This window comes from Hibiscus syriacus, unplaced genomic scaffold (genome assembly GCF_006381635.1).
Source record: "Hibiscus syriacus cultivar Baekdansim isolate YM2019G1 unplaced genomic scaffold, ASM638163v2 tig00112488_pilon, whole genome shotgun sequence".
Classification (NCBI taxonomy): Eukaryota; Viridiplantae; Streptophyta; class Magnoliopsida; order Malvales; family Malvaceae; genus Hibiscus; species Hibiscus syriacus.
In genome coordinates, this window is record NW_024063342.1 from 988414 (window position 1) to 1016345 (window position 27932).

General features: G+C 33.7%; 1 pseudogene; it reads left to right on the forward strand.

Annotated features, from left to right (window-relative positions):
* The window catches only part of LOC120180070, a 42325-nt pseudogene that overhangs the window by 4960 nt on the left and 9433 nt on the right, over nt 1-27932 (forward strand).

The window sequence follows — 27932 nt, forward strand, 5'->3', positions numbered from 1 at the left end:
GCCATGGCCAAGTCATTGTTCCTACTGTTATGTAGAGAATCCTGGCGTGAAACTATCCCAAGGATCATCAAGATATCAAACAAAAAAAAGGGGGGGGGGATTTCAAAATCCTTTTCCTGTACTGAAATCTGAAAAAAAAACATGGAATCTGCAGAGAACTAGGAAATCTAACGTAACATGATAAAACTCCATGGATTACTGGTGGTCTACATTTTGCCTTTACCATTCGAGCTGTTTCAGTAATTACCCTTGAGTTACTAGCCCCTTGGATTTCAACAAGGAAAATCTGGGTTCTGATACTCTGATACGACATGGATGCAATCTCTGACACTTCAGTCATTTTGGCACCAAAGTTTATACAAAGAAACAGGTCTTGTCTGATCCGCAGGATAATGTTAGGATACCAGCCAGCAAATCTTAGTTCACGAAACTTGTCTAACAACACAGCACAACAAGCGAAATTTGGTGGTGATAGAGTTTGATGGGTTCAATTTAAAATTTTAAAAAAAATTGGATGTTTAAATTAAAAACTTAAAAATTTTAAAGGGTTTAATTTATAATTTTTTTAAAAAATTAGGGTATAGTTAAATTTTTTAAAATTTTAATAGACTTCTTGAGAATTTTTAAAATTGATGGGAGGAGATTTAATTAAGAAACATTAAAAAAATTTAAAGTTTAATCTGAATTTTTTAAAATTTAAGGTCTAGTTTTTTAAATTTGGGGCCTAGCTAGTCTATCTTTAGTTCTGTCTCACCATCTCTCCAATTAATAAATATTTAGTACCTAAACTTTTAGTTTTTTTTTAAATTATATCTAAAATTTAATTTTTATTTCATTTTAATACCCGTTCAAAATTTAACATTAAATTTTGAAAAAAAGGAAAGTTTAGATACTAAAACGAACAAAAATTGATAGTTTAGGTACTAAACACATTAAGTCTTTATGGCGGGGTACTAAAATTAAACAAAAACTAAACGTTAAGTATGATTTTGAATTTTTTTAAAGTTTAAGTATTAAAACAAACCAAAATTAATAGTTTATGTACTAAATGCGTAGTTTACTCTAAATAAATATAGATTGTGCAGATTCGATAACCCAACTTTAGATATCAATTCCTACCTTAGATATCGTTATCCCTAAAAACTTCGATATTTGATATTATGTGAAAGTAACACAATATTGATATCTTAAATATGATATTGATAAGTATTTTAGATTGGATGTTTTAAAAATCTAGATAGATAGTGTAAATGAAATCAATTTGGTGCACTGTCGAATGCATGTACATCTCAGGGTGGGTACGTGCCTACCTTGAAATCTGAATTTTTTTATACTAATTATTTATTTTACTGAAGGTGCCCACCCTGAATTCAAATTTCTTTATATTAGTTGTTCATTTTACTGAAAAGTGCCCACCCTGAAATTTTATTTGTGTCTGTTCCATACGATTTTTTTGTTAATAATACATATATGCTCACCCTGAAAAATATTTTTAGATCCGCCACTAATTTGGTGGTTGGTTTTAAGATGTGAACATGAACAAACTCATTCAAGGACAGAAACGGATGTAAGATTTTATGTTGGGATGAACTTAAACTTTTAAAATTTTATAAAACTAAAATAAATTTTCAATAAAAATACATAAAAAAATCTAAAATATATAGTAATTTTATATAACAAAACATTTTAGTAATTTTAAGATTTTGAAATCAAGTTTTGAAATTACTCCCCCTTACTCTAACACTTCTCCCCTTTAAAAACACAAACATTTCTCCCCCTTTTTGTTAAATCAAAAAGACCTTTAAAATATTTTAAACAAGTTTTTGAAAAACAATTAGCCAATTGATAACTAAATACAGCGTAAGCTGCTAAGATCATAATCAAGAGAAAGATTAGCCATTAGTTCCATAATCCAATATTCATAAACAATATGAAATGACAAAAATTGGTCATAATGCAACTAATATGTAAATGATGCAAAAATAAACATTAAGCTCAAAATGAAAGTGAAAATCAAACCAAATATATAAGCATGTAAGTTCAAATATCCAATTATCCAACAAATTCAAACACCCAAAATAAAACAATCCATGAACATCAAAATGTTTCACAATTAAAAGTTCTGAGTTCGGGACGATAAAACCCATTGACCTAAAGACCGAGTTTGATAAAAAAATTACTAAGGAGACAACCATAAACCAAGGTTTCTATATTCTTAGAAGGAACAATGTTTATGGAAACTCACTAAAGATGATCTGTGGCAGATTAATCTTCTTTTTATGTTGGATACAATATATCCACCATATATCTATGTTCCTAAGGGAAGAGTACCTACCTCCGGATAGTCTAAACCACCAAGAGATCAAATAATGTAGGAATCTATCACGATGAGTTCTTAGGGTACTCTCACTATTCTTAGACTTATAGGTTGAATCCACAATCTCTTTTTCATTAAACCTGAGTTATCTAGTCCAAAATGGGTAGCGATTGTGCCAGAGTCAATAAAAATGAATTGTCCTAAAAGATAGGATCGAATTCCTATAGTTTCAGATCGGAGCTCGTTTTGGACACATACCACATTGGAATAGAAAAATGCGGACTAATTGATGATAAACCAAAGGTTTAAGTTTAAAGAGCTTATCAAACTTCTAGGATTTAAGAGTATGAAGATATTGGAAGTCCATATCTTCTATAGCTTGGATCGAAGGGATACACTCTTCCCAGATTTTATATGACTCAAAACAAGTATGGTACATATGGTATAGATCTTGTCCACAACTAGGTACGTTGAAACAAGAGTTCATAATGGTCATATTTGGGTTATTTGGATTGGGTGGAGGAATAAGAGCTCGATTTTGACTTGAGCTACTTGACAATGTCCTAGGTCATTTAGGATTTGACATGGTTTAAGAATCAGAATAGAATATGTAACCTGCAAATTTAAACACATGTATGCAATATAATCAAACCCAAAAATCAAATAAGTCCTCAATATTTCAAGGTTCTCTAAACCGAATCCTAAAGGGCAATGTTTTGAAAAACTATTTGGAAAATAATGTTTGAAAATCATAATACGTATAGTTTTTATGAAAACATAATTAATCAAAAACATCAATTAAAACAACAATTTTTGATTTTTTTAATTTCAAATTTTAAAGATAGTTTTGAAAAACTGAGTGTTTTGACGAAATTGGTTGTAAAATCATCATATAACCAATGCCCGATATAATGTTCATATTAGAACTAATCAAAACTAGTCCTAAGTTCAAAAATCAATGAAATAGAGGATTTTGAAATATTACCTTGAAAATTTGGATTTTATGAGAATGTGATGTTGTTTGCAAGGATTAGAAGTTGAAGAACGATCTAATTCCGACTTGTATTTGATGATTTTGGCAAAAATGGAGATTTAGAGAGAAAGAGAGGATGAACGACGTTTAAGAAAGAAGATAGGTTTTGAGAGAATGGGTTTTCTGGTTGTGATATATACAGAATCCGTGGGGGGTATTGATTCCCTCAAGGAGGGAATCAGTTCCCATTCAAAGGGGGAATCGGTTCCCTTATAGGGGTATCGATTCCCTCTGCCAAATATTTAAAAAATCTGTATTTTAAACATCCAATAGTGCTAAATTAATTAATCATAGTGGTATTGGCAACTCATATTTCGAAAATTAACTATGTTCAAACAATCAAATTTGTCATTAAACATCATTTGAACAAACAATTAATTTTCACTAATAATCATAAACTCCCCCTAACTAATAACAAGAATGCAATCAAAAATATTATTTTAAGCATTTTTCATATATTCTTAAAAGTACTAAAAATTATTTTTAAACACTAAGTGAAGATAGGTCAGTTAAACCTAATTCTCTCTTAAGTGTCCAAAATCTTTCCTTATCTAAGGGTTTTGTAAAAATATCCGCTAATTGGTGCAAAGTATCAACAAATTCTAGAACTACATTTTCCTTAGCGACATGGTCTCTAATGAAGTCATGTCTAATTTCAATGTGCTTAGTTCTAGAGTGTTGGATGGGATTTTTAGTGAGACAAATAGCACTAGTATTGTCACACTTAATAGGAATAGTACCTACTTCAATTCCATAATCAAAAAGTTATTGTTTCATCCATAAAACTTGTGCACAATAACTACCGGCTGAAATGTATTCCACTTCAGTGGCAGATAATGCAACACAATTTTGTTTCTTTGAAAACCAAGAAATCAACATATTTCCAAGGAATTGGAAAGTACTGGAGGTGCTTTTCCTATCTAATTTTCATCCTCCATAATCCACATCAGAAAAAGAATGCAAGCTAAAGCTAGAGTCTCTAGGATACCAAAGTCCTAAACTAAGAGTGTCCTTAAGGTATCTAAAGATTCTCTTAACAGCTAGTAAATGTGATTCCTTAGGGCATGATTGAAATCTAGCACATAAGCAGACACTAAACAAAATGTCCGGTCTACTTGCAGTTAGATAAAGTAAAGATCCAATCATTGACCTATATAATTTAACATATACAGATTTACCTCCTTCATCTAAGTCAAGCTTTGTTGAAGAGCTCATTGGAGTGTCATGAGGCTTGCCATTTTCCAGTCCAAATTTCTTGAGCATATCTTTGACGTACTTAGCTTGATTGATAAAGATGCCATCTTTTCTTTGCTTGATTTGGAATCCCAAGAAAAATGAGAGCTCCCCCACCATGCTCATTTCGAATTCGCTTTGCATTAGCTTAGAAAATTCTTGGCAAATAACATCATTAGTAGAACCAAATATTATATCATCAAAATAAATTTGAACTACTAATAAATCTTTACCTTTATGCTTTAAAAACAATGTAGTGTCAACCTTCCCTTTTGAAAAACCTTTTTCAATTAAAAAGTTTGATAATCTTTCATACCAAGCTCTAGGAGCTTGTTTTAAACCATAAAGTGTTTTTGTCAATTTAAGAACATGATTCGGAAATTTTGAATCTTCAAAACCTGGAGGTTGTTCCACATACACTTCTTCTTTTATAAAACCATTTAAAAATGCACTTTTAACATCCATTTGATATAATTTAAATTCATGAAAACATGCAAATGCTAATAACATTCTAATTGCTTTCATTTTAGCTACGGGAGCGTATGTTTCATCATAGTCTATGCCCTCTTCTTAAGTATACCCTTGAGCAAAAGTCTAGCCTTGTTTCTCACTATATTACCACTATCATCAAGCTTATTCCTAAATACCCATCTAGTACCTACAATAGATTTATTACTAGGCCTTTCAACTAATGTCCATACTTTACTTCTCTCAAATTGATTTAACTCTTCTTGCATAGTCATAATCCAATGTTCATTATTTAATGCTTCTTTAATGTTCTTAGGCTCTATGCATGAAATAAATGCAACATAATTATGAATATTTCTAAGAGAAGATCGAGTTGTTACCCCTTTGGATGGATCACCTATAATCTCACCATCCTTGACATAGTTGTACTCTCTTGGATAAGATACTTCACTTTCTTCAATGGTTGGATTCTCGAGAGGATCATGAGTTTCCTCATCTTTCGTTTCTTCCTTTGATGATGATTCTCCAACGTTATGTCTAACATCATTTGTATTTATAATACCTACATCATCATTAACACAAGAATCCTTCCTCGAAAGGAGATTATCATAGAAAAAAACATGTATAGACTCTTCTACAACTAAAGTTCTTTTATTAAATACTCAATAAGCTTTAGAATTTAAGGAATAACCCAGAAAAATTCTTTCATCACTTTTAGCATCAAATTTGCCAAGTTTTTCTTTACCGTTGTTTAAAACAAAACATTTACATCCAAAAGGATGAAAATAGCTAATATTAGGCTTTTTATTTTTGAAAATTTCATATGGAGTTTTCTTTAAAATTGGCCTAATCATTACTCGATTTACAACATAACAAGCGGTATTTGTGGCTTTCGCCCAAAAATATTTTGGCAAATTATTTTTACAAAGCATGGTTCTAGCCATTTATTCTAAAGTTCAATTTTTCCTCTCAACAACTCCATTTTGTTTAGGGGTTCTAGGTGCTGAAAAATTATGATTAATACCATTAGAATTACAAAACTCATTACATCCAAGATTTTCAGATTCAGTGCCATGATCACTTCAAACACTAGTGATAGAGTAACCTTTTTCGTTTTGGATTACTTTTGAAAATGTGATGAAATTTTCTAATCCTTCATCTTTAGTACTTAGGAATAGAACCCAAGTATATCTAGAATAGTCATCTACCAAGACAAATGCATATTGTTTTCCACCCAAGCTAGTAGTCCTAGTTGGCCCAAAAAGATCTATATGGATCAATTGTAATACCCTACTAGTTGACACATCATTAATGGATTTAAAAGAAACTCTCTTTTGTTTTCCTTTAGCACAAGCATCACAGATTTTATCATTATCAAATTTTACTTTAGGCAGCCCTCGCACCAATTCTCCTTGAACTAACCGTTGCAAAACACTCATGCTAGCATGTCATAGTCTCCTATGTCATAACCAACTATCATGCTCATCCTTAGCAACTAGGCACAAATTAGTCATATTAATAGAATCTAAATGCACCATGTATATGTTTCCTATTCTATGACCAACAAGCATAACCCGATTAGATGCAATGTCAATGACTTTTTAATTTCAAACATGACATTAAATCCCTTATTGCATAATTAACTAATACTCAATAGATTATGCTTTAATCCATTCACATATAACACATTTTTAATTTGTATGGAAGAGGTATTACCTATAGTACCAATACCTTCAATGTGACCTCTTGAATTATCACCAAAAGTCACTTCTCCTCCATTTTTGGCGTTAAGCTCTATGAACCGGCTTTTGTCTCCGGTCATGTGTCTTGAGCATCCATTATCAAGGTACCATGAATTTGGATTTGTTTCCCGTGCCTTGTATTAATGCTCATTTTCCTACAATCATAGATTAATTTCTAATTTTTGGTACCCAAATTCTTTTGGGTCCATATTCATTAGTTTCTAAAATCCTTGTCCCCTTTAGTATCTATTTATGAAGGACATCCTTATCTTTAGTAGTAATGAATTCTTTAGGAACCCATATACTCCTAATAATTTTTCCATTCAAGGTTCGTTGAGGACTTCTATGATTGTAGCTTCTAAAACTTTTCTTAACAAAGTTGGATTTTGAATTCTCACATTTTTCAAAACTTTTTGTTCCAACCTTATTAAAAGAAGTTTTAAGATCATCAATCTTCTTTTGATGATAATCATGAACTTTTGAAAGTAAGTTATGCAAATCAGTATTTTTCTTTTCAAAATCATTAATTTTGATTTGCAATTCTTTGATCTTACTTTCAAGCTCATTGTTGGTCTTGGATATAAGACTATTTTCGTTTTTCAATTTTGAAATATCATTTTTGTATTTTGAAAATAGAGTCTTATAATCCGAAGCCAACCCATTATAATCCTCTAATAACTCATCATAAGATAATTCATCCAAATCGAATGAGTTAGAGGTTACCTTAGAATCTCCCCCGATAGCCATCAAGCACAAGTTTGCAACTTCTTGTTCCTCTTCATCGGAACCTTCTTCATCGCTCCATGTAGCTACATGAGCCTTGTGCTTCCTTTTGGATTGAACCTTTTTCTTCAATTGTGGTCAATTATATTTGACATGCCCCGACTTTTTGCATTCATAGCAAATGATCGGGTCTTTCTCCTTCGATTCAGTTTTGAAGCCTTCATGACGTTTGAATTTTCTTCCTCGGTTGGGCATCATCAACTTTCTGAATCGTTTGACAAATAATGCCATTTCCTCGTCATCATCATAGTCATTTGAATCATTCTCATCTTTTATGGATTTGAGAGCAACTCTAATGTTTTTCTTCTTCTCCTTCTCCTTTGGTGTCTCGTCAATCTTATCGAGATCCACTTCATCTTCAAGCATCATTTCATGAGTGAGAAGAGAACCGATTAGTTATTCAAGAGTTAAGGACGTTAGATCCTTAGGCTCAATGATTGTCGTCTTCTTTGATTGCCACGATTTTGGAAGGGAGTAGACTAACTTCCTCACAAGCTTTTCATTTGAAATGATCTCTCTATATGATTTGAGACCATTGACAATCGTTGAAAATCTATCCGTCATAGCTTTGATATCTTAATTTGGTTTCATCCTGAAATTTTCATAGCTATGCGTTAGAATACTAATTTTAGATTTCTTTACCTCATCGGTACCTTCATGAGTGACTTGAAGTTTGTCCCATATTTATTTGGCGATTGTACAAGATGAAACTCTTCCATATTCATCTGGTCCAAGAGCACAAAATATGATATGGATGGCTTTGGAGTTGAGCTGGAACATTCTTGTCTCTCCTTTACTCCACAATCTTAGATGAGTGAGAGGCTTGATGTATCCTTCTTCTACGACATTTCATGCTCCCATGTCACTTGCTTGAATGAAGTACATCATCCTATTTTTCCAATAGGCATAGTTAGCTCCATTGAGGAAAGGAGGCTTGTTGACGGGCATCGAATCGAGACCAGAGTCAAAATTTGAAGTGGAGGCCATTGATGACTTTGATTATCGATGTAACTCTTCCCGAATTGACTCAAGAGGTGATTAAACCTTAAAATGAGTTAGGCTTTGATACCAATTGTTGAGTTAATTGATCGATGGAATCTGCCAAGAGGGGGGGTGAATTGGCAATAAAAATTTTGGTGGAAGCTTTTGCAGAAAATTAAAAGTAATTGCACAACAATTTAGAGTGATTCGACTTTCTCAACCAAATTCTACGTCCACTACCTTAGCTATCCACACTAAGGATTTCCAAAAATTCACTAATTTATCTTTCTTTTGAGGACAAAGAGTAACCTTACAAACCCTCAAGAATTATATCCCAAATTCTTGAGAACACTCTATCCCAAAGAGAACAATACAAATTTGTAAACTTACAAGGAAATCCTCACAAGGTAGATTATTTGCACAATTCTAGAACAAAGAAAAGAACACTCAAGAATGAATACAATTGAGCACAATAAGTGTTCTTGAAAGCAAATTGATTATTGAATGAAAAATAGGCTTGAAATGCTCAAACTTGAGGTTTGATGCTTTCTCTTTGATTCTATCTTGATTCTAGTTGCTTGATGTTTCTTGTTATTGATCAATGGCTTCTAAGCTTGTTTAAATACACCTTGAATCACTTATGAATGTTGGGGATCATTATTGAAGTTATTAGAGCCGTTTAAGTATGAAAACAATTAATATTTCTGCTTGGAGCGTGGGGGGAATCGGTACCCCCTCATGGGGAATCGGTTCCCTAAGTGTAAAATTCAAATATTCGATCGTTAAACAGTGGGGGAATCGATACCCCCTGGGAGGAATCGGTTCCCTCCGAGCATACTGGAATTTCTCAGAGCAAAACCATTCAGGGTCTCTTGGGGGGGAATCGGTTCCCTCTGGACAAACTGTAATTTTTGGCTTTGAAACGGTTCGAAATACTTTGTAAAATTATTTTGAAATAATTTTAAGATTAAAAACTTAATTTTACACTTGAGTAAGGATTAAAAATGACTTTTGAAAGATTTGGAGTAATATTTTGATATTCGAATAATTATATCGAATATACTTAGAAAATCTTTTTGGAAAATCTTAAAATTCATTTATCTTAATTTGTTATATCGAAATATCAAAAAGTTTTCAACAGATACCCCATCGAGGCTACAATAATAGTATCGATACTGAATGAACAATATCGATACTAAACAAGAACAATATCGATACTAAACAAGAACATTATTGGTACTGGATGAACAGTACTGATACTAAGTGCACAAAATGGTTCAAAAATTGCAACAAAAACACATTGGATGCAAATTTCAAAGCATAAATAGTGGTATAGACAACTCTAATTGGGAAAATCAAGTATGTTCAAGCAAACAAATATACACTTAAGCATAATTTGAACATATTGTTAATTTTCATGAAAAATCATAAAGTCCCCTTAACTAATAACATAGAAGGCATTAAAGAGGTCATTTTGCATGCATTTTTCTTTAAACATAAAAGTGCATAATTTATGCTAAACACAAAATCAAGGTAGGTTGGTTAGACCTAATTCTGTTCTAAGTGTCCAAAATATTTCTTTAAGGGTTTTGTAAAAATATCAGCTACTTGGAGCAAAGTATCTACATAGTCTAGAACTATATCTTCTTTTGAGACTTGATCTCTAATGAAATGATGTATAATTTCAATGTGCTTAGTTCTAGAATGTTGGATGAGAGTTTTAGTGAGACATATAGCACTAGTATTGTCACACTTGATAGGAATGATACCCACATCAATTCTATAGTCTAAAAGTTATTGTTAAATCCATAAAACTTGTGCATAACAACTACCAGCAGAAATATATTCCTCTTTGGTGGTAGATAGTGCAACACTATTTTGTTTCTTTGAAAACCAAGAAATAAATATATTTCCTATGAATTGACATGTACCGGAGGTTCTTTTCCTATCTAATTTGCAACCCCCATAATTCACATATGAGAAGGTATGCAAGCTAAAGTTAGGGTCTCTAGGATACCAAAGTCCTATGCTAGGAGTGTCCTTAAGGTATCTAAAGATTCTCTTAATGGATTGTAAGTAAGACTCCTTAGGGCATGATTGAAATCTAGCACATAAGCAAACACTAAACATAATGTTCGGTCTACTTGCAGTAAGATAAAGAAAAGATCCAATCATTGACCTACAAAGTTTAACATCTATACACTTACATTCTTCATCTTTGTCAAGCTTTGTAGATGAGCTCATAGGAGTAGCTTGGGGTTTCACATTTCCCAATCCAAACTTCTTGAGTATATCTTTGATTTATTTTGCTTGATTTATGAAGATGTCATCTTTTCTTTGTTTTATTTGGAGCCCTAAGAAAAACAAAAGCTCCCCGATTATGCTCATCTCAAATTCACCTTGCATTAACTTAGCAAATTCTTGGCAAAGAACATCATTAGTAAAACCAAAAATTATATCATCAACATAAATTTAAACTACTAATAAATCTTTACCTTTACATTTTATAAACAAGGTAGTTTCAAACTTCCCTTTTGAAAAACCTTTTTCAATAAGAAAATTTGATAATCTTTCATACCAAGCTCTATGAGCTTGTTTTAAACCATACAAAACTTTTGTCAATTTGAAAACATGATTTGGAAATTTTGAATTATCAAAATCTGGAGGTTGTTTCACATATACTTAATATTTTATAAAACCATTTAAAAATGCACTTTTAACATCCATTTGAAATAATGTAAATCCATGATAACATGCAAATGCTAGAACATTCTAATAGTCTTCATCATAGCTACGGAAGCATAAGTTTCATCAAAATCTATTTCCTTTTCTTGAGTGTACCCTTGAGCAACAAGTCTAGCCTTGTTTCTCACTATATTACCACTTTCATCTAATTTATTCCTAAATACCCATTTAGTACCTATAATAGACTTATTATTAGGCATTTCAACTAACGTTCGTACTTGACTTCTCTTAAATTGATTTAACTCATCTTGCATAGCCATAATCCAATGTTCATCATTTAATGCTTCTTTGATATTCTTAGACTCTATGCACGAGATAAATGCGACATAATTACTATTTTTTAAGAGAATATTTAGTGGTGATAGATCACCCAAAACTCACCATCCTTGACATAGCTGTACTCCCTTGGGTATGTGTCTTCCCTTTCCTCTAGAGTTAGATTTTTGAAAACATCTTAAGTTTCCTCATTCTTTACTTATTTCAATGATGATTCACCAACTTCATTTGGATTTAAGATACCTACATCATCATACAAGAATCCTTCCTCAGAAGGGGATTATCATCAAAAACAACATGTATTGACTCTTCTACCACTAAAGTTCTTTTATTAAAAACTCGATAAGATTTAGAATTTAAAGAGTAACCAAGAAAAACCCATTCATCACTTTTAGCATCAAATTTGTCAAGATTATCTTTTCCACTATTTAAAACAAAACACTTGCATCCAGAAGGATGAAAATAACTAATGTTAGGCTTTTTATTTTTGAAAAGTTCATATGGAGTTTTATTTAAAACATGCCTAATCATTACTCTATTAATTACATAACAAGCGGTATTTATGGCTTCCGCCCAAAAATATTTTGACAAATTGTTTTTACAAAGCATGGTCCTAACCATTTCTTCTAAAGTTCTATTTTTCCTCTCAACAACTCCCTTTTGTTGAGGGGTTCTAGGGGCTAAAAAATTATGGCTAATTCCATTTGAATTACAAAAATCACCAAACCCAAAATTTTCAAATTCGGTTCCATGGTCACTCCTAACACTAGAAACAGAGTAACTCTTTTCATTTTGGATTATTTTAGAGAAAGTGATGAAATTTTCTAAAGCTTCATCTTTTGTACTTAAGAAAAGAACCCAAGTAAACCTAGAGTAGCCATCAACCAATACAAATGCATATTGTTTTCCACCCAAGCTAGTAGTTCTCATAGGCATAAAAAGATCTATATGGATCAATTGTAACATTCTACTATATGATAAATCATTAATAGATTGAAAGGAAGTTCTTTTGTGTTTGCCTTTAGCACATTCATCACAAATTTTATCAAGATTAAATTTTAACTTTGGTAAGCCTCTTACAAGATTGCTTTGAACAAGTTTTTGTAAAACACTCATGCTAGCATGTTCAAGTTTTCTATGCCACAACCAACAATCATGCTCATCTTTAGCAACTAAACATACATTAGAAATATCAATATTATCTAGATGTATCATGTAAATATTTCTTATTCTATGACCAACAAGCATAATCATATTAGATGCAATGTCAACAATTTTGCAACCATTAGACTCAAATAAGACATTGTATCCCTTGTCACACAATTGACTAATACTAAGAAGACTATGCTTTAACCCATTTACATATAAAACATTTTCAGTAAGAATGGAAGAGTTGTTACCAATGGAATCTATTCCTTCAATGTGACCTTTTGAGTTGTCACCAAAGGTCACTACTCCTCCACTTTTAGCATTAAGCCCCAAGAACCGAATCTTATCACCGGTAATATGTCTTGAGCATCCACTATCAAGGTACCATGAGGTTGTGCTTTTGTTTAGTGCCTTGTAGCAATGATCCTCTACCTACAAACATAGATTAAGTCTTGATTTTTGGTACCCAAATTCTTTTGGGTCCATAGACATTAGTTCCTAATAATCTAGTCCTCTTAGTTATCCATTTTTCTAGGATATCCTTGTCTTTAGTAGTAATGAGTCATTTAGGGATCTATATACTTCTAACAATTTTCCCATTTGAGGTTCTTTGGGGACCTCTATGATTGTATGGTCTAAAGTTATTTCTAACATAGTTGGATTTAGAATTTTGTCTTCTTTCAAAACGATTTGTTCCAACTTTGTTAAAAGAAGCTTTAAGATCATCAAGTTTTTTTTTATGATCATCATGAACCTTTGAAAGTAAGTTGTGCAAGTCATGATTTTTCTTTTAAACTCCTCCAGTTTGACTTGCATATCCTTGACCTTACTTTCAAATTCATTATTTGTCTTGGATAAGAGATCATTTTCATTTTTTAATTTTGAAATATTTTTCTTATGTTTTGAAATCATGACCTCAAATTCCGAGGCCAACTCATCATAAGCCTCTTGCAACTTTTCAAAGGAATATTCATTTAATGTAGATGAGTTAGAGGTTACCTTAGATTCTCCCTCGATGGCCATGAGACACAAGTTAGTCACTTTTCCCCCTCTTCGTTGGATGACTCATCATCACTCCATGTAGCAACATGTGCCTTGTGCTTCTTCTTGGAGGATCCCTTCTTTAATTGTGGCCAGTCAAATTTAACATGCCCCAACTTTTTACACTCTTAGCAAATTATGGTCCTTCTCATTGGATTCATTCTTGAAGCATTATTTTCTTTGAAATCTTTTTCCTTTGTTTGACTTCATGAATATTTTAAATTTTTTTAGCAAACATTGTCATTTTTTCATCATCATCTTCATCATTTGAGTCACTCTAATCTTGGTGGATTTGAGAGCAACACCAATCTTTTTCTTCTTTTCCATTTCGTTCTTTTCTTCATATATCTTTTCTTGATCTTCTTCTTCCTTTATCATCATTTCATGGGTAAGCAAGAATCTAATGAGCTCATCCAAGGTGAGAGTCTTTAGATTATTTTCTTCAACTATGACGGTCTTCTTGGATTGCCATGACTTGGGAAGGCTATAGATCATCTTTCTAACTAGCTTCTCGTTTGGAATATCTTCTCCAAAGCCTTTGAGACCATTGATAATAACTGAAAATCGATCAGCCATGTATTTTATGTCTTCATTTGGTCTCATATTGAAGTTTTCGTAGTTATGATTGAGAAGACTAATTTTAGTTTCTCTTACCTCATTTGTTCCTTCATGAGTAACTTCAAGTTTGTCCCATATCTCCTTGGAATTGGAACAAGATGATACTCTCCCATATTCATCGGGACTAAGTGCACAAAATAGAATGTGCATTGCCTTTGCGTTGAGTTGTAACAATATCTTTTCTTCTTCACTCCATATCTCCATATCTCTAGTTGGAGTAGAGTGACCTTTCATCATGATGCTCTTTGCTTCCAAATCACTTGCTTGAATAAAGAGTTTCATCATATTCTTCCAATAGGCATAGTTAGCTCCATTAAAGTATAGAGGCTTGTTGATGGGTTGAGAGTTATGAACAATTTCGAAATTTGATGTAGATGCCATGGATGACTTGGATGATGATTGAACTCCTTTAGGATCTTCTCAAGAGGTGCTTAAACCTTCCAATGAATGTAGCTATGATGCCAATTGTTGAGTCAATCGAAATGATGAAATAGCTAAGAGGAGGTGAATTGACAATTAAAAATTTGGTGGAAGCTTAAGAAGAAAAATATAAACAAATGAACACAAGAATTTAGAGTGGTTCAACTTTATAAATTAAAGTCTACCTCCACTACCTTAGCTATCCACACTAAGGATTTTCACAAATTCACTCATTTGTATCTACCTTTGAGGATAAGGTGTAACCTTACAACTCCCTAAAAAATTATACCCCAAATTCTTAAGACACTCTCTCAAAGAAAAAAATTACAAATTGAAAACTTATAAAAACCTCACAAAGAATGTGTTTGCACAATTCAATAACAAATAAGAACACTTGAGAAATTAATACAAATAACTACAAGAAGTGTTCTTTGAAAGCAAAAATAATATTGAAGAACGTTGACTTGATTTTGCTCAAAACTTGATGTTTATGGCTTTCTCTTTTGTCTCTTATCTTCACAAATGGCTTGGGATCTTGTTTATATACTCCCTCAATCAAGTCCAACTGTTTGAGTTGTTGTGGGAGTGAATAGAGCCGTTGGGGGTAGTTTCCCGCGTTAAATGCTGCTCAGATTCTTGTTGTATCGGTACTACGCCTATCAGTATCGATACTCCCTGCATTAAATACAAAAATTCGACCATTGGGAAACATTAGTATCGATACTGTCACAAGAGTATCTGTACTACTATATTCAGTAGTATCGATACTGTTTATAGTATCTGTACCATTTCAGTATACTGGAATTTCATTGACTCAAAACTAAAGGAGCAGTATCGGTACCATAACTCAGAGTATCGATACCACTACTCTAAGTAGTATCGATACCATATATGGTATCTGTACCATTTTAGCATTCAGTTTTGACAGAATCGGTACTGCCTCAGCAGTATTGGTACTACTTCATTATTTTGGGTTTCGGTATCGATATATGTATTGATACTTCCTTAACAGTATCGGTACTATTATAGTAGTATAGGTATTACTTTGCTTAAAATCATTTTTGACTCGATTAAAGTTCAAAACTCTTAGTATAAATTATTTCAAAAAAATTTCCAGTATAGGACTCAAATTTTCAGTAGAGTGGGGAGTAAAAATTGACGTTTTAACTTTAAAGAATAATTATATATGTTCAAATGATTGAATCGAATATAATCTTAAAATTTGTAAAAACTAATTAACAATTTTGTTTGGTATATCAAAATATCAAAGTGTTTTCAACAATCTTTGTTTTATTTTCTATCATACCATTCATGTTCTGTCAAATTTGGCAGTGCTTATCACCATATTATAATGCTTAAAAAGCACAACTAATGGTAAGTAGTAAAAATGTTTTGAAGAAGAAGAAGAGTCAAACACGGTTGGTCAAACATGTTGAGTAAGCTGGTTTAACGTGCCACGTCAGCATTCCGTTACTGCTGTAACGATTAGTTAATAGTTGTTAAAGTCGAGTAACCATTTTGTAACAAACGATAACGTTGGTGACCATTTTGTAACAAATGATGACGTTAGTGACCGATTTGTAACTTTTCAAACATCAACGGTGAAAACGAATACTTACCCAAACATTAGTGACTATTGGCATAGTTTACCCAAAAAAAGAACTTCTTTGAAGTAGTTTTGGTTTGGTTCCCGAGAAAATAGACAAAATAAGGATAGAAAGTTCATGTGAAAATTTTATGTCATATGTGATTTTGTTGAGAATTGTGATTAATATTTAGGTTTGTCTGTGGCTTACTTATCTGGTAGGCATTCGTCTAATGGCCAACAGTTTGGAACATATGGTCAAGATGACATTGACACGTTGCGAGCGTTTGCTGAGGAACCTGGAATAGTTGATTTCTATCTGAGATATCCTTTGCTTTGCTAGGCATGAAAACTTCTCAATTTTCAAACTGTATTCCTTTTTAGGTTGTTCATCTTGAATTCCTTAATTAGTTTTTACTAATGAATGGCCAAGGGGCGTCACAAATAGAGCTACTCCACCAGATATTCCTGCAGGAATCTCGGATTCTTCTGGCAGTGACTCTACTGTCGCCCAATTAGTCACGGAGATCAAACCACGGTAAGTGATGATTGAAGGTTTTGCAATATTTGGAGCATCCAATTGTCAAAATCGACTGTTTTAATGTTTCTTGTCTGATTTATGATGTTTTCATGACCATGAATGTTTATTTTCTGGTTCTTGTTCAAATTAGTATTAATGATGATTCTTATTATACATAGTCTTCAAGTTACTATTACTTAACCCAACATAATGTTAAAAAGCAAATGATCAAGGTACATTAATCCTTAGATGCGAGAGTACTGACATTACACCCCTATTCTTAAAATTGATTTCTTTTCTTTTGCTAATTTTTGTTCTCCCGGTTAGCTATCACATTGCAGGTACTAAGCAATGATGGACGTAGGATTTTATATTAGAGGGGGCAAATTTGATCTCATAAAATTTCAAGGGGTGAAAACAGATTTTCAATAGAAAATACATAAAAAAAATCTAAAATATATGGTAATTTTATAATTTTAGGGGCGACCCCGCCTAGGTCCATCCCTGGTATTACGGGTGCGTTTAGTTCACGGAATGTAAGATTACCGATTACCGGTGGAAATGAAAGATTACTAGAGAATAGGATTACTGGGAATGTTATATTTTGTGTTTGGTTGGTGTAGCAGGAATGAAAGATTACCGTATTTGGTTAAAGGAATAAAAGATTATTGGAATGTATATTTGACCAAATTGTCCTTATTATATATTTGTTTTTTTAACAAGTTGAATTTTACTATAATATTACTATAATTAATTTATATATTTTCTTTAAAAAAATTAAATTCATAAAATTTATATATTTTTTTTACAAAATTGAAAAGATAAATAGATTTAATGAAAGGGTAAAATTTTATTTTAACCCCTGAACTTCATATAAAATTTTTAATAATAGATTTTTTTTGTAAATCTAAAATAGTTTAAGGATAAATTTGTAATTTAGCATTTGTAGAATTTTTATTATTCAACGATAGAAGAATGATATTTTTGAAGAAAAAAAATTTAAGGACATTTTAGTTCAAAACGCCGGTAATCCAACAATACCTAAGGGAAGGGTAATCACATTCCCAGTAATATACCCCAAAAAATCTACGGGATTACCGAACAACCAAACGAGTAATACAATATTCCTTGAACCAAACGGACCTAGAGTATATTTTATGGTCGTGAACCTTATTCCAACTTTGATGCCGTACATGTAACTCGGTTCTTAGGTCTTGCTTCTGTGGGAATAAAGAGAAACGGGTTTGACTTTCTTATTTCAACTCTTTCTTTTTTCTGTTCTGTGTATACTGAATATTTGTTGTATTCAGCAAGACTTTTACCTTTAAAGCTCTATTAATTTGTCATTGACCTGCATTGTGATAATTTTAATATCTAAATTGACGAATTTTAAATCGATAGTACACCTTTACTGGATCTCCTTGAAAATGTTGTTGTTCTTGTCTACTTGAGTATTTCCCGTGCTCTGCTTTGCACTTTCTTCGTTTTTAGAGAGCTCATACATCCCTGCTAGGAAAATACCAGATAAGAGAGAAACTGGAGAAGAAGATTCAGAACCATTATATTTTTCGTTTTGAAGAATTTCTGCATAATCAAACAATTTTCTCTATATCATGATTTTGGGTTGAAATAATATCTTATTTGTGAGGATTATCTAAAGTGTTAATTGTTCCAAGCACTACAACTGCGAGATTCAGCTGTTAAGCTTTCCGTGACTGTTGATTCTTGCATCTTCTCCTCGGAAATTTCTTCATGCACTTTCTCCAACTCCATCATCAGCCATGTCAGCTGCTGAGATCAGTGCAAAGCCACCAAATACTACCTTATCTCCGTATACAATAGTTGACCAAGAGGTTCAACCTAAAGAAGCCACAAAGAGAGCTGGTGTTAATGAACTTGATTCACACATACTGTAGATACGAGGTTTTAAATAGCGTTCGCGGTTACGTTTTTGGTCGCGTCGCGTTTATCTCGGTTGCAGACATAACATATGTCATCGCGTTCATTGCGAGTGTCGCGGTCTTGAATTTTTTTAAATTTTGCACAACTTATCTTAAAACATAATAAAATTAATTATAATTATAATGAATCATTTTAATGAATTTTAAAATGTTTTCTAAACGAAATTGACTTATATGTAATATAGCTTAACAAAGAAAACAAAACAAAAACGTAAACAATGTAGATTATTTGATTTTTAAGCTTTTCTAATTAGAGTATTTATTTATTTTAAAATATCAGAATATAAGGCCTAAAATAAAATAGTTCAGAATATTAAAATATATAATTAAAATGACTAAAATATAATAAAGTAAAGCATAGAGATCAAAATAAAATAATAACAGTGAGTAAATTATAAATAAAAATAGTGACCAAAATAAAAGAAAATAAAAATATCACAACTAATTTCGAAATAAAAAATATAAATGAGTGATTAAAATAAAACTAATAAAACTAGAGCATCATATTCAAAATAATTAAAAAATGGGAAGGGGTGACTATTTCATAAAAAGACGCATAAATGTTAGGGACCTAAGAAGGATTAATCCTAAAAATTCTTAATAAACACTTCATCAAAACAATAAGATAAATTATCATGATCAGACCCTATGATCCAGAATAAAATTCATAATAGTCCAAACTCAATGACAAAAGTACAAATATGCGGCTAAAGATGGAGACTTAAATGAAATTAATCCAAAAATAAATTAATATAACCTAAAACAATACCCCTGTCTGTGTACTTCATCTCTTCTATTTCTCTCACTCTCTATCTCACGAACAACGCTCACCATGGAGGCTCCAAGCCTCCCGATCGTCGGCCACCATTATTAACGGTAGATAACGGTAATAGCGTCCCGTTATCGACGTTATTCACCATTACCCGTTGATTGCAGACGCGATCGATTGATTTTGGCATGAATCTGCTGCCCACCGTTATTTTCCCGAATTTAGGTTTCGGACGACGACGGTACCGCGAAATAGTGTACGTTATTGCATTTTCTTCCCACTATTTTAAAACCTGGATACGTTGTGTCGAACAAACGACAAAAGCATGGGAATGGTGATGCTAATAAAGTTTGTTTTAAATTTATATCATCTGGAACTAGTCCAAGGGGAGAAAAGTGCAACTTCCACATGATGTTGATGCGAGGGAACAATTTTTGGGAGGCGTTTGTCTTGATTTTATTATCAAAGGAAAGTGTGAAAAAGGTCTTGATTACGATTTTAAGCAAAGTTTACAGGATGACGGTGAGAGTTATTCTCAGAAAAGACCTGGATCTATGTTATGAACCGAGAGTAATAGAAAAGGAAATATCAAAGAAATAAAGGTTTTAGAAGAAGAAAAGAAGAGAGATTACAGAAAAAGGATTCTCATTCATTCATCAGGTTAATTCTTCTTACCTAGTACACGGTTTTTATTTGATTACAATGTACTATAGCAAATAAAAAAGGGACATGTGTATAACTAACTCTCTAAAAACTCCTTGCAGATAAGCTAGATATTTTCCTCATTTGGGTTGTTGATTGGATCCCCGTCTGAGTCGCCCAACTCATCTTTTGCTCCAGCTCCAGGTGATTTCCTCCAGCCTTCTCATTAGAAATTGAAATCCCTAATTCCCTTATTTCTTTTCTCTCAATCCCTAATTCCTCATCCATTTCCCGCAATTATCTCACTTCAATTCTAATCTCCTCTTCATGTTCTTCTCTTTCATTCGTAACAATACCCCCTCCATCAGCAGATCTTTGTCCCCAATAATCGAATTCAGGAAACTGGATGCGCAAGACTGTATAATCTTCCCATATATCGTTTTCAGAACTCAAATCCGTCCATCGAACCAATAACTGAGTAACAACATGATTATCTCATTTTCATTTCGTTTGCTTAAAATCTTCTTAGGAAAGACTTTCAGTTGGCCATCATCTATTACTTGAGGAGGTTCTAATGAATGTACTATCTTCTTTCCCAGTTTTCGTTTCAAGAGGCTGACATGGAAAACAATATGGATATGAGCAGTTTCTAGTAAGTCTAATTTATAAGCAACCTCCCCAATCTTTTCCAGAATCTTGCAAGGACCATAAAAACGGGCAGCTAACTTCAAGTTTTTTCTGATTTCTAGGGAAGTTTACCGATATGGTTGTAGTTTCAGGTACACCTCTTCTCCCACATTAAATGTCTTTCCACTGCGATTATTGTCAGCTTGCTGTTTCATAAGATTTTGTGCTTGCTGTAACTGATCTTGAACAATTTGTCTAAGCTGCTCTCTATCTTGTAGTAATGTCTGAACACTGTTTACATTAGATTCAGAACACCATAACATTGTAGGAGGTTTATATCCGTATAGTGCTTCAAAAGGGGAAATTTTAAGTGTTGTGTGATAGTTTGTATTGTACCACCATTCAACATGAGGTAACCATCTTGCCCATTATGTAGGTTTTAGAAAACACAAACCTCTTAAGTACTGTTCAAGGCACTGATTCACTCGATCAGTTTGACCATCCGTCTCAGGTTGGTAAGCTGTGCTAAAGAGTGTGATGGTTCCCAATTGCTTCATTAGTTCTTTCCAGAAAAGACTAGTGAAGGTCTTGTCTCGATATGAAATGGCCATCTTAGGCTGACCATGAAGCTTATATACCTTATCTAAATATAATTTATCCACTTCCATCACGATATAGGGATGAGAAAGTGCTAAAAATAAGTATATTTAGTCAGTTTATCCACTATCACCAAAATGCAATTCTTATGCAAAGAAATAAGTAAACCTCTAATAAAATCAATAGTTATCACCTCTCATGCTTGTTGAAGAATTGGAATTGGTTGTAGCAGCCTAGGTTTAGCCACATGCTCTGTGCGTTGGCAGACTTTACATTGTTATACATTGAACAGATTTGAGAAAAATGATTCTGATATTTCTCTAACAATAGATTACATCTTTTAAAGTAAGAATTAGTGCAAAAAGTAGGAAAGAATCCCTAAAAATTAGAACTACAATTAGAGACATATATACACTAAGTTAACTCCTAAAAATAAGAAAGAAGATTCAGTCCCTTAATTCTAGGATTTCCAACACTCCCCCTCAAGCTGGTGTGTAGATATTTATCAATCCCAGCTTGCTAATAAAATCTTCAAACACATTCTTACTCAGACTTTTAGTTAGCAAGTATGCAACTTGTTGCTTAGTAGGAAGATAGGTGATACAAACTTCTCCTGAATTTACCTTATCTCTGATGAAATGACGATATATCTCCACATGTTTAGTACGATCGTGATGAACTAGGTTATGTGCTATACTGACGGCAGCTTGATTATCACAATATACCTTCATAGGTTTAACGTAGGATACTTTAAGTTCCTTCATTAATCTTTGTAACCAAATTCCTTCCCATATACCATGAGATAAAGCTTGATATTCTGCCTCTGCACTGCTACGAGCTACAACGGACTGTTTTTTACTTCTCCATGTCACAAGATTACCCCACAAATAGCTACAATAACCACTTGTAGATCGTCTGTCACTCACTGATCTTGCCCAATCAACATCAGTGTAAAGTTCTATGTCACGACTGGTGTTTTTCTTGAAATGAAGACCTTTACCCGGTGTTCCTTTCAAATACCTTAGCATCCTGTAAACCGCCTCCAAATATTTTTCCTTTGGATCATGCATATACTGACTGATGACACTCACACCGAATGCAATATCAGGTCGGGTGTGAGATAGATAAATTAGTTTTCCCACGAGTCGCTGGTATCTCACCCTGTCTACTTCTTCCCCATCATCATCATTGCCTAACTTAGAATTGAACTCCATTGGGGTCTCGGCAGGTTTACAACCTAGCATGCCAGTTTCAGCCAATAAATCAAGAACATACTTTCGTTGGGAAATAGAAATGATTGTCCGAGTCCGTGCTACTTTCATGCCAAGGAAGTATTTGAGATTCCCCGGATCTTTAAGCTCAAATTCTGTGTTGAGGAAGTCTTTTAGTTTCAACAGTTCACTCGAATCATCCCCTGTTAGAATAATATCATCAACATAGGCGATAATAATAGAGTATTTCCCATTTTCTGAGTGTTTGTAAAATAGTGTATGATCTGCTTGCCCCTGGGTGTAATTCATGCTGGTCATAGCCTTGGCAAACCGGCTGAACCAAGCTCTTGAGGATTATTTTAGTCCGTATAGTGACTTCTTTAATCTACATACTCGCCCTTTTTCGTCTTCAAAGCCTGGTGGAAAGTCCATGTTTACTTCCTCGCTCAAGTCTCCGTTGTGGAATGAATTTTTTTACATCAAGTTGTGTTAAGGGCCAACCAAGGTTGACAGCTAAGGAAAGTAGCACTCCAACAGTATTCAGCTTTACAATGGGGGCAAACGTCTCATCATAGTCGAGACCATAGGTTTGAGTAAAGCCTCTTGCCACAAGCCGAGCCTTATACCGATCAATACTCCCATTAGGCTTGATTTTTGTGGTGAAAATCCATTTACAACCCACGGTTTTCTTCCCTTCTGGAAGATCTGTAACTTCCCATGTCCCATTATTTTTGAGAGCATTCATTTCTTCAAAAACTGCATGTCTCCATTCGGTTGATTCCAAAGCCTCTTTCACATTTCTTGGAGTCTTTACACTATCAATATTAGTTACAAAAGTTTTGTAATCTTTAGATAAATTTCCATAGGATACAAACCGAGAGATTGGATGCTGAGTACAAGCTCTTGTACCTTTACGAATAGCGATAAGAAGATCCATATCCGACGAACCAGGAGACTAATCTGAAACAGGATAGTCCTCGGAGTTGGATGAATTTGGCATTGTTGCTGTGTCGTTTGTAGGAGGAAAATGTTTTCGAGAATAAACAATGATTTCTGGAGGCCATAGATGGGGTTTCTCAGAAGGATTAGGTTGTTGAAGCTTACTTCCAATGTGGATTTCATTGCTGGAAAATTCATTTCTCTCCAGTGGAACACTCAAATCTGGTGTTATGAGGACAGGGTCACCCTTGGAATTTTGTGTGATAGTGGTGTTAAGGATAGGCTCAGGGGGTATAATAGAAGAGTATGAAGAGTCTCATATTCACTAAGAATCTCCCCCTAAAGATGAGTGGTAGAAAAATACGGGTCGGTTTCAAAAAATGTGATATCACGAGAAACAAATGTGACATAAGGTGGGTAAGTAACATTTGTATCCTTTTTGTGTTGATGAGTAGCCAACAAAGACGCATAGGTGTTCTGGGGATCAAGTTTGGATTGATTAGGTTGGTGATTATGTACAAAGACTTTACAACCAAATATCTTGGCCGATAGGATAGGAACACGAAATAGGGGAAAGTTTTTTTGTAGGACATGTAAAGGAGTTTGGAGATTAAGAACTCTAGAGGGCATACGATTTATTAAATAACATGTAGTAAGGACAACCTCCCCCCATAGGTATTTTGGAACTTTCATGGTAAACATTAAGGCTCGAGCAATAGCTAGTATATGTCTATTTTTCTTTCTGAGATCCCGTTTTGTTGAGGTGTGTCTGGACAAGAGCTTTGATGAATAATGCCTTGTTCAGAGAGATAAGTGCTTAAACAGAATTAAAATACCCCCTTCCATTATCAGTGCGGAGCGTGTGTATGTTTGAGTCAAATTGGGTTCGGATCATGGAGTGGAAATTCTGGAAAACCTTTGGTGTTTCTGTTTTTTCTTTTAGAAGGTAAACCCAACATACTCTAGTATGGTCATCAATAAATGTTATGAACCATCTAGCCCCCGTGACGTTTTTAAAATGACTTGGTCCCCATAGGTCACTATGAATCAAAGAGAAAGGTTTGGATTGTATATAAGGCTTTAAAGGATAAGGAACACGGGTATGTTTTGACAATTGACAGATTTCACATTTCATGGAATTGATTTTTTTATTTCGAAATAACATAGGGAGCAAATGCTTCAAATACAGGAAATTTGGATGTCATAACCTACGATGCCACATCATGATAGTGTCCTCGTTTGAAGCAGAGAGAGCAAATACTCCTTTTTTATTCTTATCCTTGTAGTCATCCCAAATATAGAGTCCATCATCAACCTTAGCAGTGCCAATCATCCTCCCCGATTTATGTTCCTATATAATACAACCATCAACATAAAATTCAGCACAAACAGCCTTGTCTTCAGTAAGTTTACTTACTGACAGTAAATTACAAGATAAATTTGGGGCATGAAGAACTTTCTCGAGTGAGAAGTCCTTAGTGAGTCGAATAGCCCCAATTATAGCAATAGATGAGTATGAACCATCAGCTATGAATTCGAGATTGGTTGTGGCAGGGCATACGTATGGAATAATGATAAATTACCTGTCATGTGATCTGATGCTCCCAAATCTAGAATCCAGGATGGATGGTTACTAGATTTAGAAGTAATATTAAAAGAAATACCTTGAATATCCACGGAATCATGGCTTATTGGTGTACCGAGTAACTTGTAAAGAGTTGCAAGTTGGGACTTTGTTAAGCGAACATCCTGAACGGCTTCAGTAGGTATAGGGGTCGTAGTGGATGAGCTACCCAAGGATAAAAGAGCATTGTTTTCCTTCTGAATTTTTGTTGTATCGGGATAACCGTGGAGCTTGAAACATTTTTCCTTTGTGTGGTCGGTACGGTTACAATAGCTACACCACAGTCGATCTCCTGAGCGACTTAGTTTTGAATCATTCCTTGCTCGATTTTTTTTGAGATTGAGGGCCCCTTGAGACCAGGGCAGATGATTCAGTAGGACTATAACCATAATTGGTCAAAGGTTTTTGTTCCTTGGAATCTCCCATCATTAGTCGGCGATGATTTTCTTCTCTCCGAACCTCTGCAAATGCTTCTTTAATGGTTGGAAGAGGGGTCCTACCCAGAATACGACCACAAACTTCATCCAAGTCTCGGTTCAGCCCTGCTAGGAACTCATAGAGCCGTTCTTTATTGAGATGTGACATGAACTTGGTGTGCTCCAAGCCTTCACCCCAGTCCACTTCATAGTACATATCGAGTTCCTGCCATAAGACTTTAAGTTGTTGTAGTACTGTGTAACTTCAAGAGTTCCTTGCTGAATATCTTTTAATTTTAGCTTGATTTCAAAAACTTGAGAAGCATTTCCTACATCATAATAGTTCTCCTTGACTGCATCCCACATTTCTTTTGCAGTCTTGAACAAGAGGTAGATTCGACTTATGTGACTCTCCATATAGTTGATCAGCCAGGCCATGACAATAGAATTATTGATTTCCCACGTAGCATATGTAAGATCAGTAAGGTGAGGACATGGAATTTCTCCACTGATATATCCTAGTTTCCCACGACCTTGAATCACCATGAGTACCGATTGGGACCACTGTAAAAAATTCTTCCCATCTAATCGATGATTAGTGATTATGAGGGGGAATTAACATCACTATGAGATAGTGCTTGGTTGACATTCTGAGTTACTTGTGAAGTCTCAGAATCAGAAATATTTTCAGTGTTTGTCATGATAGAAAAACAAGACACGGGAGAAAAATAAAGAAGTAGAATGGATCAGAAATATCCCTACAGCTCTGATACCATGAACATATTTGAGAAAAATGATTCTAATATTTCTCTAACAGCAGATTACATCTTTTAAAGTAAGAATTAGTGCAAAAATAGAAAAGAATCCCTAAAAATTAGGAACTACAATTAGAGACATATTTACACTAAGTTAACTCCTAAAAATAAGGAAAAAGATTCAGTCCCTTAATTCTAGGATTTCCAACATATATAATTAGAGACCATCTTTTTAAGTTTAGGCTAATAAAAATAAGCTTTCACCCGCTGGTATGTAGCTTGAATATCCGAATGCCCTCCATGATGATAGTCATGTAAAATTTGTAGGATCTTCAATCGTTAAGTACCTAACTCTCCCACATAAACTCTACCCATGTAACGTAAAACACCTTTTGAATACTTCCAATTTGGAACACTAGCAGTGTTAATAGTTACTGCTCGAATATATTCTTTAGCACCAGTATCATTTTCATAACTTTGTTCAATGTCCTTAACCCAAGTTGGGATAATAATCATGTCATTCATCTGTTTACACTCACCCATCTGTAGAAATTGTCTTGACAAATCATCTGCCACAACATTAGTATGCTCTTTCTTGTATTGAATTATGTAGTCCAAACCCAACAATTTGGTCAATCCATTCTTCTGAATTGTTGTTGTGAGTTTCGGTTCTAAAAAATACATCAAAGGTTCGTAGTCTATTTTAATGATAAATAGATCACACTCAAGATAATGTCGCCATTTCGAAACTTCCAAAAAAATGGTCAGATATTCCTTCTCATAGATAGAAAGGTCCATATTTTTAGGGCTTAAAGCTTTGCTAAGGTAGGCCAAAGGATGACCTCCTTGGGATAAAACAACCCCTATACCCTATGAGCTCGCATCAGTTTCTAAATAGAACTCTTTAGTGAAATCAGAAAGAGCCCAGAAAGAGCCAAAACTGGACCCTTACACTATACTTCCTTCAATTGATTAAAGGTTATCAATACTGTAGGAGTCCATTTAAAACCTTCTTTTTTTAACATCATTGTAAGTGGACGACTAATTGCACTATAACCTTTGATGAACCTTCTATAATAGCCTGTTAGCCCCAAGAATCCCCGAAGAGATTTTAAATTTTGAGGAAGTGGCCAATTTATCATGGAAACAATTTTTGATGGATCGGTGGAAACCCCTTGAGCATTAATAATATGACATAAATATTCCACTTGTTGCAGACAATGTAGTGTTGTATACTAATATATCATCAAAAAATACCATAACAAACTTTCTCAAATAAGGAGTGAACATATCATTCATAAGAGATTGAAACGTAGCAGGAGCATTTGTAAGACCAAAGGGCATTATCTTAAATTCAAAATGTCCATGTTGAGTGCGAAAGGAAGTTTTGTAGATGTCTGTAGGCTGAATTCGAATATGCCAATAGCCATACCTTAAGTCTAATTTAGAAAAATAGGCTGCTCCATGTAATTCATCTAAT